Consider the following 18,401-nt stretch of genomic DNA (forward strand, 5'->3'; position numbering starts at 1 on the left):
TGGACAAAGCATATGAATACATTTTTCTGAGTACTGTCTCTTCCAGATAGTTCAAGAACATGCACACAAAAGAGTGCATTAATTTGGGAGGGTCTGACAATCATAGAAGTTGGCTACAGTCAGATGTTTCAACAGAAGTTTTTGAGGCATCTTAACCTTCCTGTGCATTTAAGGATGCGTTCAAGATTAGCCTTGTATCAACAGCACAATGCAAGTGTTCATCTAGGGCTTTTGCCTCAGCCTTTGGAAGCCTACTTGCCTACTTTAACATCATTTCTGTCATCTCTGAACTTGTGCATCAACAATGGTTTTCTGAGCCTTGCTGAGAAGTGACAAAAATACTATGGCTAGTCCTTTTGTATGATATCTGCTGTAAAGATACTCATATTGGGGGCACCTGGGTGGCGCAGTCGGTTAGGCGTCCGACTTCAGCCAGGTCACGATCTCGCGGTCCGGGAGTTCGAGCCCCGCATCGGGCTCTGGGCTGATGGCTCAGAGCCTGGAGCCTGTTTCCAATTCTGTGTCTCCCTCTCTCTCTGCCCCTCCCCTGTTCATGCTCTGTCTCTCTCTGTCCCAAAAATAAATAAACGTTGAAAAAAAAAAAAGATACTCATATTGTATTCCTAGGAGGATCCTGAGATTGATAAGCAATGTAGAAACTTGGAAATTATCTTATTTTCCAGAAAGCCCACATTGCTGCTTTGTCAGATTTCTAGACTAAAAGTATAAGGACAGAGTTTTGTGGAAGATGGCAGAGGATTGTGGAGATTCTCAGCTTTTATCATCCCTGAAATGCATCAAGATCAGCACCAAACCATTTTGTACATCTAGGAAATTGATTTGAGGATTAATGCAACAATCTGCATAATTTGAGCCACAGAACTTGGCAGGTACACGGTGTGGAGAGGTGAACTGGGGGAGAGAAAAGCCTTGGAGAGCAAGCAGCTGTTTTTGTGGAGAGAGGACATAGAAAGAGCAAGGGGGAGAGTACAGTGAATCAGGTTCATGCAAGAAAAGCACTCCCCCACAAAGTAGCCAGAGATAAAGAGAAAGAAAAAGTGAAAACACTTGCAGGGTACTGAACAGGAAATCTGTTCCCCAAAACAACTTATGGGAAGGAGAAGATTTCAATACCACCAGGATTCCATCAGCAGTGGAACACAGAGTCTGAAGTTCTGGAGCTCAGTGCCTGGCAGTGCTTTGGTGAGGAAGCAGGGTGAATCCCCAGCAATAGCAGTCTGAGGGGTCCATGCACTGCACAGGGAGAAGCAGTTCTCCTGCTTGGAGAGCATTTGGTAGAGGCCAGACAGCCCTTTCCACAGGGCTGTTTGCTGGTATTGGGACAGATTGCATAGGGTGGTCAAACCTGATGCTGGCTGTGTGTTTACTTGCCACAATCTCTGAACTTCTGCTGCTGCACGATCACATGAAAGTTTTCTGGGATAAGCCAGTATGCAACCATTGCTCATTGAGACCCTCCCCCAGAGAGTCAGCTCCAGTCAAAGCCACAGGGGTCTCTGAAATGAGGGGTTTTGAAACACAACCCCATTTGAGATAAAACTCTGGATAGTGGTGCTGCCTGGCAGGCAAAGAGCGTGGACATGTACAGGGTAGAGAGAGGGAGTGGATGGAGGCCTGAGATAAAAGCGGGGTGCTTGATCACAGGTTGTGGAGAGCGGCAAAGTTCCTGTGCCAGATACTAAGGTGTTGGGTGAAGCCATTTCTGCCTCTCCAGCACATGCGCATGCACCCACATGGGCATGTGCACCACACTGATCCACCCTAGTAAGCTAAGCAGTGCCACCTAGTGGAGAACAGAGCCATTACACCAAGGCCTGCCCAACTGTGCCCTCCAAGCACATCCCCTAGAAGACAAGCACGAGTCTCTTCACCTGCTTAGTGTACAGGCTATAGAATGCTTCATAGTTTGAGTTCTAGGGGAAACTGGATGTAACTTGATTCAAGTTTCATTCTGTCTGCTCGTTCATTTATTGTTTTGTTTTGTTGCTTTTGTCCTCGCTTAAATTGTTTTTTTTTCTTTATTTATTTGATTTTTCTTGGATAGAGAAAGAGAAAAGTTTAATTTTTATTTTCTTTTTAAAACTTTTTTAACTTATATTTTACTATATTTTTAATTTTCTATGAATTTTTACTCTATTTCATTTTCTTTATTTTAGTCTATTTTATTATATAATTTTTTAAATTTTTCCTTCTTTTTCTTTTCTTCCTTTCCCTTGTTTCTCTATTCTATAAAACTTCTTTCAATAAGCAGACCAAAGCATACCTAGGATCTAGCTTCTTTTCTTTTCTTTTTTTTGTTTTGTTTTTAATTTTTTAATTTAATTTTTTAATTTAATTAATTTTTTCTTCCTCCAAAATGGCAAAATGAAGGAATTCACCCCAAAAGAAAGAACAGGAAAAAATGGCAGCTAGGGACTTAATCAACACAGGTATAAGCAAGATGTCTGAACTAGAATTTATTTTTAAAATATTTTTTACCATTTATTCATTTTTGAGACAGAGCATGAACGGGGGAAGGTCAGAGAGAGAGGGAGACACAGAATCCGAAACAGGCTCCAGGCTCTGAGCTGTCAGCACAAAGCCCGACGCGGGGCTCGAACTCACAGACCACAAGATCATGACCTGAGCCGAAGTCGGACGTCCAACCGACTGAGCCACCCAGGCGCCCCTGAACTAGAATTTAGAACCACAATAGTAAGAATCCTAGCTGGGATTAAAAAAAACACAAAATCCCTTTCTGTGGAGAAAAAAAAAAAGTAAAATCTAGTCAGTAAGAAATTAAAAATGCTTTAACCAAGATGCAATCTCAAATAAATGCCCTTAAGGCAAGAGTGGATGAATCACAGTGGTGAATCAGCAATATAGAAGACAAAATTATAGACAATAATGAAGTAGGAAAATAAGAAGGAAACAAAGGCAAAAGAGCACAACACAAGACTTAAAAATCGTATTGACTAATTAAAAATGAATAACACCCGAATTAGAGGAGTCCCAAAAGATGAAGAGAGAGAAAAAGGGGAAGGTGTATATGAGCAAATTATAGTGGAAAACTTTCCTAATCTGGGGAAGAACACAGACATCAAAATCCAAAAGTACAGAGAGATCCCATTAGATTAAACAAAATCAACCATCACCAAGGCATATCATAGTCAAATTCACAAAATATACAGACGAGGAAAGAATTATGAAAGCAACAAGCATAAAATGTCCTCAAACTATAAGGAAAGATCAGGTTCGCTGCAGACCTATCCACAGAAACTTCACAGGTCAGAAAGGAGTGGCAGGATGCGTTCAATGTGCTGAATTGGAAAAATATGCAGCCATGAATTCTTCATCAAGCAAAGCTGTCATTCAAAAGAGAAGGAGAGATAAAGAGTTTCACAGACAAAACTAAAGGAGTTTTGTGACCACTAAACCAGCCCTGCAAGAAATTTTAAGGGCACTCTTTGAGTGCAGAAAAGACAAAACAAAGCAAAAAAGACTGAAAGCAACAAGCACTAAAAAGGATCAGAGAACATCACCAGAAACTCCAACTCTACAGGCAACACAATGGTACTAAATTCATATCTTTCAGTACCCACTCTAAATGGCAATGGACTAAACACTCCAATCAAAAGACACAGGGTATCAGAATGGATAAGAAAACAAGGCCCATCTATATGCTATTTACAAGAGTCACATTTTAGACCTAAAGACAACTACAGATTGAAAGTAGGGTATGGAGAACCACCTATCATGCTAATGATTGTCAAAAGAAAGCTGGGGTAGCCATACTTATATCAGACAAACTAGATTTTAAAATAATTCTGTAACAAGAGATGAAGAAGAGCATGATATCAAAATTAAGGGGTCTGTCCCCTAGAAAGATACAACAATTGTAAATATTTATGCACCCAACAGAGAACACCCAAATATATAAATCAATTTTCACAAACATAAAGAAACTCATTGATAATAATACCATAATAGTAGTGGACTTCAATACGCCACTTACAACAATGGACAGGTCATTTAAACAGAAAATCAACAAGGAAACATTGGCTTTGAATGACACACTGGACCAGATGTACCTAACACATATATTCAGAATATTTCCTCCTGAAGCGGCAGAAAACACATTCTTCTTGAGTGCGTGTGGAACATTCTCCAGAATAGATCACATACTGAGCCATAAATTAGCCCTCAACAAGTACAAAAAGATCAAGATCATACCCTGCATATTTTCAGACCGCAATGCTATGAAACTCGAAATCAATCACGAAACATTTGGAAAGACCATGAATACTTAGAGATTAAAGAACATCCTACCAAAGAATGAATGAATTAATACGGGCACCTGCATGGCTCAGTCATTTAAGCATTTGACTTCAGCTGAGGTGATGATCTCATGGTTCATGAGTTCGAGCCCCATGTCAGGCTCTGTGCTTACAGCTTACAGCCTGGAGCCTGCTTCAGATTCTGTGTCTCCCACTCTCTCTGCCCCTTCCCCACTCGGGCTCTCTCAATCTCTCTCTTTCTTTTTCTCTTTCTCTCTCAAAAACAACTAAACATTTAAAAAATTTAATAAATAAATAAATAAATAAATAAATAAATAAATAAAAGAATGAATGGGTTAACCAAGAAATTAAAGAGGAAATTAAAAAGTACACGGAAGCCAATGAGAATGAAAACATGACAACCCAATACCTGTAGGATGCAGCAAAGGCGGGCATAAGAGGGAAAGATGTAGCAATACAGACCTTCCTAAAGAAGTTAGAAAGGTCTCAAATACCCAACCTAAAACACCTTAAAGAGCTGGGGAAAGAAGCAAATAAAACCCCAAACCAGCAGAAGATGGGAATAATAAAGATTAGAGCAGAAATCAAGGATATTGAAAATAAATAAATAAATAAATAAATAAATAAATAAATACAGAGCAGATTAATGAAACCAGAAGCTGGTTCTTTGAAAGAAATAAGAAAATTGATAAATCCCTAGCCACATTGATCAAAGAGAAAAAAGGAAAGGACCAAAATAAATAAAATCATGAATGAAAGGGGAGAGATCACAACCAACACTGCAGAAATACAAACAGTAATAAGAGAATATTGGGAGCAATTATATGCCAAGAAATTTGGCAATCTGGAAGAAGTGGACAAATTCGTAGAAACATATACACTACCAAAACTGAAACAGGAAGAAATAGAAAATTTGAACAGACCCATACCCAGTAAAGAAATTGAGTCAGTAATCAAAAATCTCCCAACAAACCAGAGTCCAGGGCCAGATAGCTTTCCAGGGGAATTCTACCAAACATTTATTTTTTTTTTAATTTTTTTTTCAACGTTTATTTATTTTTGGGACAGAGAGAGACAGAGCATGAACGGGGGAGGGGCAGAGAGAGAGGGAGACACAGAATCAGAAACAGGCTCCAGGCTCTGAGCCATCAGCCCAGAGCCCGACGCGGGGCTCGAACCCACGGACCGCAAGATCGTGACCTGGCTGAAGTCGGATGCTTAACCGACTGCGCCACCCAGGCGCCCCACTACCAAACATTTAAAGAAGAGTTAACCCCTATTATTTTGAAGCTGTTCTAAAAAATAGAAATGGAAGGAAAATGTCCAAACTCATTCTACAAGGCCAAAATTACCTTGATTCCAAAACCAGACAAAGACCCCATTAAAAAGGATAACTACAGACCAGTTTCCCTGATAAGCATGGATGCAAAAATTCTCACCAAGATACTAGCCAACCGGATCTAACAATACATTGAAAGAATTATTAACCACCATCAAGTGGGATTTATTCCTGGAATGCAAGGCTGGTTCAGTATCCACAAATCAATCAATGTGACACATCACATTAATAAAAGAAAGGATAAGAACCACATGATCCTCTTAATAGATGCAGAGAAATCATTTGACAAAATACAGCATCCTGTCTTGATAAAAACCCTCAAAAGTAGATATAGAAGGATCATACCACAAGATCATAAAAGCTATATATGAAAGATCCACTGCTAATATCATTGTCAATGAGGAAAAACTGAGAGCTTTCCCCCTAAGGTCAGGAACAAGACAGGGATGTCCACTCTCCCCACTGTTTTTCAACATAGTGTTGGAATTCCTAGCCTCAGCAATCAGACAACACAAAGCAATAAAAGGCATCTAAATCGGCAAAGAGGAATTCAAACTTTCACTCTTCACAGATGACATGATATTTTATGTAGAAAATCCAAAAGGCTCCACCAAAAAGCTGCTAGAACTGATACATGAATTCAGAGTCACAGGATATAAAATTAATGCACAGAAATCAGTTGCATTCCTATACACCAATAATGAAGCAACAGAAAGAGATATCAAGATCTATCCCATTTATGATTGCACCAAAAAATATAAAATACCTGGGAATAAACCTAATCAAAGAGGTGAAAAATCTATACACTGAAAACTGTACAAAGCTTATGAAAGAAATTGAAGAAGACACACAAAAAAATGGAAAATATTCCATTCTCATGGATTGGAAGAACAAATATTGTTAAAATGTCAATACTACCCACAGCAATCTACGTATTCAATGCAATCCCTATCAAAATAACACCAGCATTCTTCACAGAGCTAAAACAAACATTCCTAAAATTTATATGGAGCCAGGTAATACTCCAAATAGGCAAAGCTGTCCTGATAAAGAAAACCAAAGCTGGAGGCATCACAATGCCAGACTTCAAGCTGTATTACAAATCTGTAATCAATGTTTTGTGCTACTGGCACAAAAACAGACACATACATCAATGGAGTGTAATAGAGAACCTGGAAAAGGACCCACAAACATATGGCCAACTAATATTTGACAAAGCAGGAAGGAATATCCAGTAGAAAAAAGACAGTCTCTTAAGCAAATGGTGTTGGCAAAACTGGACAGCAATATGCAGAAGAATGAACCTAGACTACTTTCTTACACCATACTCAAATAAACTCAAAATGGATGAAACACCTAAATATAAGATAGGAAGCCATCAACACCCTAGAGTAGAAAACAGGCTACAACCTCTTTGACCTCAGCCGCAACAACTTCTTACTCAACATGTCTCCAGATGCAAGGGAAACAAAAGCAAAAATGAACTATTGGGACCTCATCAAGATAAAAAGCTTCTGCATAGTGAAGGAAACAATCAGTAAAACTAAAAGGCAACCGGCGGAATAGGAAAAGATATGTGCAAATGACATATCAGTTAAAGGGTTAGTATCCAAAATCTATAAAAAACTAATCAACATCAACACCCAAAAAACAAATAACCCAGTGAAGAAATGGGCAAAAGACACTTTTCCAAAGAAGACATCCAGGTGGGTAACAGACACATGAAAAAATGCTCAACATCAGTCATCATCAGGGAAATAAAAAACAAACCACAATCAAACCAGCTCACACCTGTCAGAATGGCTAAAATTAACTCAGGAAACAAGAGATGCTGGCAAGGATGTGGAGAAAGATCCTCTTTTGCACTGCTGGTGGGAGTGCAAACTGGTGCAGCCACTCTCGAAAACACTATGGAAGTTCCTCAAAAAATTAAAAATAGAACTATCTTGGGGCGCCTGGGTGGCGCAGTCGGTTAAGCGTCCGACTTCAGCCAGGTCACGATCTCGCGGTCCGTGAGTTCGAGCCCCACGTCGGGCTCTGGGCTGATGGCTCAGAGCCTGGAGCCTGTTTCCGATTCTGTGTCTCCCTCTCTCTCTGACCCTCCCCTGTTCATGCTCTGTCTCTCTCTGTCCCAAAAATAAATAAAAACGTTGAAAAAAAAATTAAAAAAAAAAAAAAATAGAACTATCCTACACCCAACAATTGCATTACTAGGTATTTATCCAAAGGATACAGAAGTGCTGTTTTGAAGGGGCCATGCACCCCAATGTTTATAGCAGCACTACTGACAATAGCCAAAGTATGGAAAGAACCCAAATGTCCATCGACTGAAGAATGAATAAAAAAGTTATGGTGTATATATATCCAATGGAATATTACTCAGCAATCAAAAAGAAGGAAATTGTGCCATTTGCAACAATGTGAATGGAGCTAGAGTGTATCATGCTAAGTGAAACTCATTTGTGGAGTTTAAGATACAAAACATAGGAACATAAGGGAAGGGAAGCAAAAATAATATAAAAACAGAGAAGGAGGTAAACCACAAGAGGCTCTTAAATACAGAACAAACAGGGTTGCTGGAGAGGTATTGGGTGGGGGGGATGGGCTAAATGGGACAGGGGCATTAAGGAGGACACTTATTGAGATGAGCACTGGGTGTTATATGTAAGTGATGAATCACTAAATTCTAATCTGAAATCATCATTACACAGTATGTCAACTAAGTTGGATTTAAATAAAAAAACAAAATATAAAAAAAATAAAAAATGAAAAAAGTAAAGGACAGATTTAACTCAAGAGATTGTGAAAACCTGCAAGTACTTGAAACATTACAAATAAAAAAATATATAAGTGAAGGAAACAACTTGAGTCCTGCTGAAAATATGCTAAAATTGTTTTCTTCAAGCAGTACGCATACTTTGTAGGATTGCTTCAGTGAGATTTCAATTTTACTGCTGATCAAATCTTCAAATGCAGAAATATAAGAGGAGAAAGGGAGAAAAGTTTGGGCCTTAATCTACTATATTAAGTCTATTTTATTTAGATGAAGAAAAAGTGAATAATTAACTGAAAACAGCAACATCAGCAGTATCCAATGCCAGTAGAGCTAGCCAAAAAATATATTTGCCTCCAACAATTTTCAGGTGCAAATGACCTACTATTTAATATTATAAATGAGTAGTATTGTGATATCACTGCTAAAGAATGTTTATTTCTGTCATCTAATGTTGCAGTACTAAAATTTGACTGCCAAAATACTTACTAATAAATCTTCTTAATAATCACACTTTTAAGTAAAATTTAGATTAAATTTTGTATCCAAGAACTTCATTTTATGACGTGATATTTGTTTTAGACCATAGCCTTGGTTCAATATTGATTTTATTCTTTTGTCTTTTTGGTATTTGGCCAAATGTGTATTTGATGTAGCTTTAATGTTTCTCCACAGATTTCAAGACCTTAGGGAAAGGCCTCATTTTTTCAGCAATGTAAATAGCTCATTCCGCTACCCAGTCCATCCATGTGAACAAATCCAGTTAAAAGTCCTTTGTGACCCATTGCTTTGGAAACAGGAGAAGCCACAGACAATAGAAAGGAATAAGCAGCCATTCTTCTCAGACCCTTCTTAACTATTTTCAAGATTTCAAAACCTGATGCTATCATTTTCCATCCTTGAATAAGTATGGGTGGGAAATACTGAGATACTAATGACCCCATATGACCGTTGATGTATTAATGAATCATCTAGAGAAGATCTTGCCCAATTCTAGAACCTGCCATAAAAGAGGAAGTCAAGGAGTGGGATCAGGTATCATGGCATCAGAGGAAATAAAGGAAGCAAAATGTGAAACTTCCATTTGACCTTTAACCTTTTAGTTATTTCATTAAAAATAACTTGCAGCATATCCATATCTTCCTATGAAGAACAAACTGCAACAGAATTATCATTCCACTAAACATCTAGAAACACTGGGAAAAGTAAATTAAACAATGTTTTTCAGGCATCAGATGGTAGTCAGAAGAGAACTTAATGAGTTGATTGCTGTGATTGACCCAGTTTATTGCCTGAAGGCCACAGTGCCTGGAGGAGAACAAAGCCTGACAGATTTTTTTTTTTTCTGACAGTGTTACTGAATTGAAAAAACAAAAGGCTGAATTTGAGTAAGAGACACCTTGTAGGAGGGGCCAATTCTAGAGATTTGGACACAGGATCCTTTTGAATCCTTAGCTGAGAACTGATCAGCACATAAGTGGGATGAAATTTTCCAAGACCAGGGAAAAAATACTAGAAAACATTAGACTGAACAATTCACAGAGCTCACACAGTGCTGGGAACTTTTGCATCAGTGAGTCATGGGGCAAAATCAATCTGCTAATAAGTGTGTCATTAGAGACCCGGAAGCAGGGAGGTAGGCAGAAATAAAATATAAGGAAAAGTAATGGTAAAAATATTTTCAAATCTGATGAAAATTAAAAGCACAGATCCAAAAACTGGAACAAACAAAAGAAGAGATATAAAGAACACCATATTAATATGAATGACAATCTAATCGCTGATACCTAGTGATTTAAAAAAAAAAAATCTTAAAGGCAGCCAGAGGAAAGAAAACATTGCAATAAGACAAAAATAAGAATGACAGAAGATTTCTCATCTGAAACCATTCAAGCCAGGAAATAATGGACAGGCATTTTTGGAAAATTGAAAAAAAACCCAAAAACTGTCAATCTAGAGTTTTACATCTGTTACAGTTAATATGTCTTTCAAAACCAAAAGTGATATAAAGACATTCTCAAACAAAATCTGAGATTGCGTTACCAGAATATCTGCACTACTAGAAATGTTAAAGGAATTCTTTTTAGGCAGAAGGAAGTCCATACCCTGTGGAAAGTTTGACTGACACTAGGCAAAACAAATAGTCAAAAATGTTAGGCCAGTATTGACATCCTCACAGCCCATATCCTTTTCCCATACTCTTTAACCAGACTTTCACTGAAAAGACTCACAGTGCCTTGAAGACATAATTCACCAGAAATTCATGCAGTTCAATATCAACCACATTTTCACTGTTGTTGAACAATACTTTTTTTGTTTGTTTTTTTTATTTCTTTTTATTGTTGTATTCTTTGATTTCTGAGTGTCTTGTAGTTTGTAATTTGTAGGAATTGTGAAAGCTCCTTGGCTATTTTCCATTATCTTCTAATTCTTTCAACTGACGTGGGGGATGTTTGAAGGTAAGAGAGAGAACTAAAAATTCTACAACTACTAAATAATCTGTGGCGTATCCAGAAATGTGAAGAAACAAGCTACTGACCTATGCGACTATGTGTATTACCACCAAAACCATAATGCCAAGAGAAATTTGGGGAAAAAGAGGTTTGATGATGCATATTATATAATTCCATTTATGTAAAAATTTAGAAAAAGGAAAATAAGTCTACATTACTCCGGACAGTGTGGTATTAGTACAAATAGATTAATGGAACAGAAGAGAGAATCTAAAATAGAGACCCACACATATATGACCAGTTGATTTTCAACAAAGTTGTAAAGGAAACTCAATAAGAAAAGGGTAATTTATCCACAATGACTGCTGGGACAATAGGATATATATATACAATGAAATGAAACTAGACCCTTATCATACACCATATTTTAAAATGAACAAGAAATGGACAAGAGACCTAAATATAAGAGCGTACTACCAAATTTCTGTAGGTTAGGCAGAGGTTTTTAGGTATAGCATAAAAAGAATGAACCACTAGGATGCCTGGGTGGCTCATTTGGTTGAGTGTCCAACTCTTGATCTCAGATCAGGTCATGATCTCACAGTTCATGGTATCAAGCCCTGCATCAGGGCTGACAGCTAACATGGAGGCTGCTTGGAATTCTCTCTCTCCCACTTCTCTCTGCCCTTCCCCCCTCAAAATAAATAAATAAATTTCTGATGAAAGACTTGTATCCAATATATATAAAGAATTCTTACAGGGAGCCCGGGTGGCTCAGTCGCTTTAGCATCTGACTTCAGCTTAGGTCATGATCTCATGTTTCATGAGTTCAAGCCCCAAGTCAGGCTTTGTGCTGACAGCTCAGAACATGGAGCCTGCTTTGGATTCCATGTCTCCCACTATGCCCCTCCAACTCCCCCGCTCACGCTCTGGCTCTCTCCTAAATAAATAAATATTAAAAAAAATTCTTACACCTTTGTAACTAAGAAAAGAAACAGCATGATAACAATATTGAGCAAAATATAAAATCAGACATATGAATGGCAAACCGTCACAAGAAAAAAATGCTCAATGTTAGTCTTCCAACATATGCAGATTACAACCATAGATAGTTGCCACAACTCATCTACTTTCATGACTAAGATTCAAAAAACTGACCTTACCAAGTGTTGTGATGAATGTGGAGCCCTCAAACATTACTGCTGGGAAGGTAAAATTTTCCAGCCACTTTGGAAAACAGCTTGGCAGTTTCTTGAAGCTATTCACTTACCATTATGATCTGGCAACCCAATCAATGGTGTTGACCTTAGAGAAATGAGAATATATGTCCACACAAAGATGAAACACATGTGCCAGGTAAAGCAGTGTATACATGAATGAACAGCTCCTTACTGTAAGTTGCGACATGTCTCCATTTGTTTTCCATTCACAGATCAAGGTGTCAGTATGCTAGCAGATCCTGGAATAAAGAATGGATGAGTTTCTCTTTTCATCAACCACTTAATATTATATATAATATATATGTGGCAAATAATTGAAGAAGCTGGGATAAAATTTTGAGAAAACAACTAGCTTAATAGTACAATACTCATGAATTGTTTCTATTTAAAACCCTTTGACCCTCTTGGGTCAATAACAATATTTCATCTCAAAACTCTTAAAAATACTCTGATGCTAGAATTAAAACATGCAGACAGCAAATTAAAGGTTGACACAAATTTTGTTCCATGCCATATTATTTGCATATAGTGTTGAAATAAAAAATCTCATCCACTTTTTTTGAATACTCACATTTTCAAAAGTAAATGCATTCTGTTTGTTCTTGTTTGATTCCAATAAGCCTAATAATTGATGTGAAAGCATTCTAAGAATTATTAATGTTGACACTCGTTAAACTTTAAGGGTAAGAGAATAGAACCACGCGTTTTCATAGAGACGGTTGTCATTCGAGTAGCAATTTCCACATGATCAAAGATAATTCTGATTTTTTTTTTTTTCAGCAGACTTCAATGTAGTCCTCTAAAGTAGCTCTCTTAGTATAGGTCCTGGAATATTTCTTCCAATCATGATGCACATGCACACACACATGTGTATCCATGATTGTGTGTATGTGTCTTTTAAGAAGTTATTGATGGCAAAGCAATAGAGTTATGTGTAACAAAACCAAAAGGGATTTAGTAGATCTAATAAAGTGCTGCATCCAGTGCTGTGACAAGCCTAATAATGTCAGAGAAATGAGAGGCAATAGAGTCTTCCTTTAATTTATGATTGGCGAAGCATCTGCTAAGATGAGGTACATAAACCACGGGGCACAATGTGTATGCCTTACCATAGATTGCGGTGGAGAGGGTTATAAAGAAAACATTCCACATAACAGGAGATTTCACATCTTCTACATTTAATTGTGCTGAGAATTATTGGCTTATATCAAAATGGTTTTACACCATGTTTAAAAGATTAAACACTCCTTCCCCACTACCTAGTCTTTAAGCACGTATTTAATTTTTTTAATTTAATAAGCAATTTATTCTAATGAGTGAATGTGTTAAGACTTACTCATGTATACTTGATTGTTCAAAATGTGTTTGCATATTTATAAAAAAGAACAAATTTTATATTCATATGAACTTTATTATTCTCCTCTTGCACCCAGCTTTCCTTCAAAGTTAGCTTCGAATTCTCAGGAATCTGGTGGTTCTTTAATAAAGGCGTTGAGAATATAGGGAATTTGATTTGTTTTACTCAGTATTTGTGCACTCCTGGAAGTTAATTGCATGGGAATTCTCTTAGAATCCTATAGGAATTTGGGGTAGTAACATAGAACTTTGCAAAATTGTTAAAAAATATGAATGGCCCTAATATTTAAGCCAGTGATATTTAGGATACAATTAACAGCATCCCCTTATAAAGCAAAACACTCCTTTATTCCCTACTAACATCTCAAATGTAACAAAACTTGTTACTGTTCTACATTTTAAACAAATTAAACTTTAAACCATATAGAGTAAAGCTAAGTGCAAGCTTCCACAAATTTTACCTTGAACAGGCACATTTGACAGGCCCCGACTCATTTTTTGTGATGATATTCATTAAGGACTAACTCTAAGTAAATTACTGAGAAGTGGGTATTAACGTATTTTAATGTGCTTATTATATAGGTGATTTTATCGGAGGTTTATACTGAGAGGGTCCAGAGTATTTTTCTCACCCTCAAGTGAAAATGATAAGAAAGAAGAGGTCAAACAAAATACAGGTTCCATTTAACTTTGTCAGATTGTACATGCAGATTTAAATTTTGATTCCTTTTTTGTTACAGCATCGTACTTGCTTATTCTCCATTTTCCTATGCTTATTGACATACACTGTTTGATGGGGTTCCCCAAATATAAAATCTTTAAAATGATTGTATGTCACAAACATAGAGTAGCATAACTCATTGCTGGCTCATTGCCTCATATACATGGTTATTTTTTCCTTTTTTTACAGATGGGGCCTGAGAAGTAAAATTATCTGTCCAGCATTACATAGATTGTAAGTGGTAAAAAAAAAAATTCACAAATAGCTCTTTGATTTTTTAATGCTTTAGATTTATTCTTGTTATTATTTGTGAAAAATATGAGTAACTTATATTTTTCATGAAATATCTTAACCATGCAGAAATTAGCCCTTTCTAGGCAAACTTTCCGCCTTGTGATAGTTAAATTGCTTAATGGCTCCTATACCTAGCTGTGCTTTGGAATCATCCAAAGGAAATTTTTTTTAATGTTAAATATTACTGAAGATGGATTCCATAATTCTGAGACAACAAGTATGAGGTAGAGCCCAGCATCCTGTCTATTCAGTAAGCTTTGGTATTTCGGCTGAACACCTGGGTGTGGCAATTGCTGGAGACTGAGCTGTCTGAGTTAAGGTGGAACATAATGTTTTTTCCTAGGTCCTGTGGCTTTTATATCCACCAGTATTTGCCCTGGTCTAAGAGAAGGGTTGTTCACAAAAGGTGTGGTTTAATTAAGTGTCAAGAACCTTCTAGAGTCAATTAGGCCCTTGATGGAAATTAAACTAAATAAGACAACAGTTATTTTCCTTAAGATTGACCTATTGGGGTGCCTGAGTGGCTCAGTCAGTTAAGCATCTGACTTTGGCTCAGGTCATGATCTCACGGTTCATGAGTTCAAGTCCTACGTTGGGCTCTGTGCTGACAGCTCAGATCCTTGAGCCTGCTTCTGTTTGTGTGTCTCCCTCTCTGTCTGCCCCTCCCCTGTTCACCCTCTTTCTTTCTCTCAAAAATGAATAAAAGTTAAAAAAATTGAATATATGTGGTTTTTGTTTCCCTAAGAAGATTCTAGTTATATGCATTAGTCACTTACCCAAGTATTTTTGCAGTATGCATATTCTTTTATTTTAAGTCAGCAACTATAAATAGTTCATAGTTTAATGAGCTATTTTAAATATAAACAAATATATAGAATCTAAGGTAACAAATTCTAAACTTCTGGACATTCTAGAGTTATATTTGTTAACCTATCCTTCCGCATGTTTATCCATCCACCCTTTCGTTTTCTTTCTTTCTTTCTTTCTTTCTTTCTTTCTTTCTTTCTTTCTTTCTTTCTTTCTTTCTTTCTTTCTCTTTCTTTCTTTCTTTCTTTCTTTCTTTCTTTCTTTCTTTCTTGTCTGCTAAACTATAAAAAAACAGTTTGCAAGAATGAAGACTCTTATCTCTAAGTATTTTGGTGTACATATCCTAAGGAAAAGGCATTCTCCTCTCCTACCTTCATACCATTATCACACCTAAGAAAACCAGCATGGATGGGACACAGAATCTGTGTCTTCTTCTTTCTTTGCCCCTCCCCTGCTTTGCTCACACTCTGTCTCTCTCAAAAATAGAAAACCACTAAATAAATAAATAAACAAACAAACAAACAAACAAATGAGTAAAATATCATCTAACTTAAGGATTATTTACATTTCTCCTAGTTGTTGCCAATGGTGTTTATAACTCTTTCCTTTTAATATTCAATTCAAAATCAGTCCAGTGTCATGCATGAAAAATTTTAATCTCTTTTAATCTAGCTAGAATAGCTCCCTTGCTGTTTTTGTTAGTTTTCATGACATTACATTTTTAAGGGCCCAAGCTTGTTTTCGTTTGCTTGTTTATTGTTGTTGTTGTCGTTTTTTTGCAGAATGTTTCCCATTCTGAATTTTCTAGTCAGTTTCTCATAATTTGTGCTAAAATAAAGACTTTAGCCTAATATGTAGATGATACTAAGTATTACTACATCCTGACAGGAAGCATATCATACCCCGTAATCTCCTATTCGTGTTGCTTATTTGATAATTTAATGAAGGTCAGGACCGTTGGGTCTTTTTATTGCAAAGTCCATTTTTCTCTACAGTTAAAAATGAAATTGTGGAGTAATACAGTGAAACTTTGTGGAAAGCTCTCCTTTTTGTCTCCTTTCTGTCGCTGTCATTTTTTTTTTTACTTGTTTAAAATCGTTGTCTCACTCACTGCCTCACCCATGAAGAAACTGTAAAAACATGTCCCTGAATGTAGAGTGCCCCTCCTGTACTCACTGTGTTTATATCACTCAAGGTGGACGCACTCTCATGTAGTGATGAAGTATTCTGCATACCTGGGCCAGGTTCAAGGACATTTTATTAAGCACAGTAGCTTAATGAAACTTAGTACATGTGAAGTTCATAGCTCTGATCTCATTTTCTATATGACAAAGTTTCCTCCATTGCAATGCTTCTGTATTTTCTAACTCTTATCTTTCTTTAATTATTTAGCACTTTTTTTTAAGTAAATATAGTTTCTTAGGAAATTTCAAAGGAGGATCCTGTGCCCCCTTCACTCAGACAATTAACTTCAAAGCTCATATTTTCATCTTCTTAACAGGAGCTTTCATGAAGAAAAAGTATGGGTTTTTTGGGGTTTTTTTGTTTTGTTTTGTTTTTGTTTTTGTTTTAGTTTTCATGAGGTTAAAATTGCCAGTTTTTCCTTTTATGTATCATGCCTTGGGTGTCAAGTCTAAGAAGCCTTTTCCTAGTTCTATATCCCAGTGATATTCTCTAGACATTTTATAGTTTTACATTTATATTTAACTCCACGATCCCTTTTACATATCAAATTAATTTTTGTATAAGATATGAGGTTTATATTGAAGTGGTTTTTGTTTTGTTTTGTTTTGTTTTGGTTTTGGTTTTATTTTTTGGTGTTTTTGGGTTTTTTTTTTTTGGTTTTTTCTTTTTTTCTTTTTGGGCTACCTGGGCAGGGCAAATGGATGGATGTTTGATTGCTTCTATACTGTTTGTTGAAAAGGTTCTCTTTCCTCTGTGGAGTTGCTTTTGCTCCTTTGTAAAACACTAATATGGCAAATTTGGTTGGGTCTATTTCTCGGTTCTCTGTTCTGTAACTGGTGCTACAAGAGCGTAAGTTGATTCCTTGCCCCCACCCCCTGGCATTTCTGTGCCACTTTTTATAGTGGGAAGCAGGCAGTAGGAACTGCACTGGATCTCCTTGTGCCCGTGTGTTGGGAGCAGAGAGATGGACTCTACAGGTTGCGTGGACAGAGCTTTACTGCTGCAGCTGCAGAGAGCAGATCTCACTGCCCATGAGGGCCCCAGGTTGCGGTGGGGATTGAGCCTGCTCACCTGGGCTTTGAAGATGTGACTGCAGATAAATCAGCCTGCATGTTCCTGCCCTGGTTGTGGAATGGGGCTTAGGACTTTCCTGTCGGTGTCTCTTGGACTTTGTCTTTTCTTGTCTTTGGCCTAAGAAAATAGGCATTTTTTGTATGGGGTATCTGGGTAGCACAGTCAGTAAGGTGTCCGGCTCTTGATTTTGGTTCGGGTCGTGATCTCATAGTTCATGAGTTCGAGCCCTGTGTCAGACTCTGTGCTGACAGCATGGAGCCTCCTTTGGAATTCTGTCTTCCTCTCTCTCTGGCCCTCCCCCACTCGTGTGTTCTCTCTTCCAAAAAAATTAATAAAGAAACCAAAAAAATAGGCATTCTTTGGGGCACCTGGGTGGCTTAAATCAGTTGAGCTTCCAACTCTTGGTTTCAGCTCAGGTCATGATCTCACATCGTGGGATCGAGCCCCACATCGGCTCTAGGCTGACCCCGAGGAGCCTGCTTAAGATTCTCTCTCTCCCTCTCTTTATGCCCCTCCTCCATTCATGCACTCTCTCTTAAAAATAAATAAACATTTTAAAAAATAGGCTTTCTTTGTTTTCTTTTCTGTATGTTAGCAATTCTGGATTGTAGAACTCTCTGGTACGTGCAGTCTGGGAAATAAGAGAGATAAAAGGAAAGTCAGAAAACTCCCCACACTATCTTTCCTCAAGCTCTGAGCACCCTAACCAGTCTGACTTCTAGTTATCAGCTTCCAGAGAGCCTTTTGTCATTGTGCTTTGAATTATTTCCAGGGTATTCAGTTGTATTTTCAGGAAAGGAATAGGGGAAGGTGAATCTATGCCATCTTGTTGTCTTTGCTTTTTTTTTATTAAGTATTTGTAACATATATTATTTTCATTG

Source organism: Leopardus geoffroyi, chromosome A2 (assembly GCF_018350155.1).
Source record: "Leopardus geoffroyi isolate Oge1 chromosome A2, O.geoffroyi_Oge1_pat1.0, whole genome shotgun sequence".
Lineage (NCBI taxonomy): Eukaryota > Metazoa > Chordata > Mammalia > Carnivora > Felidae > Leopardus > Leopardus geoffroyi.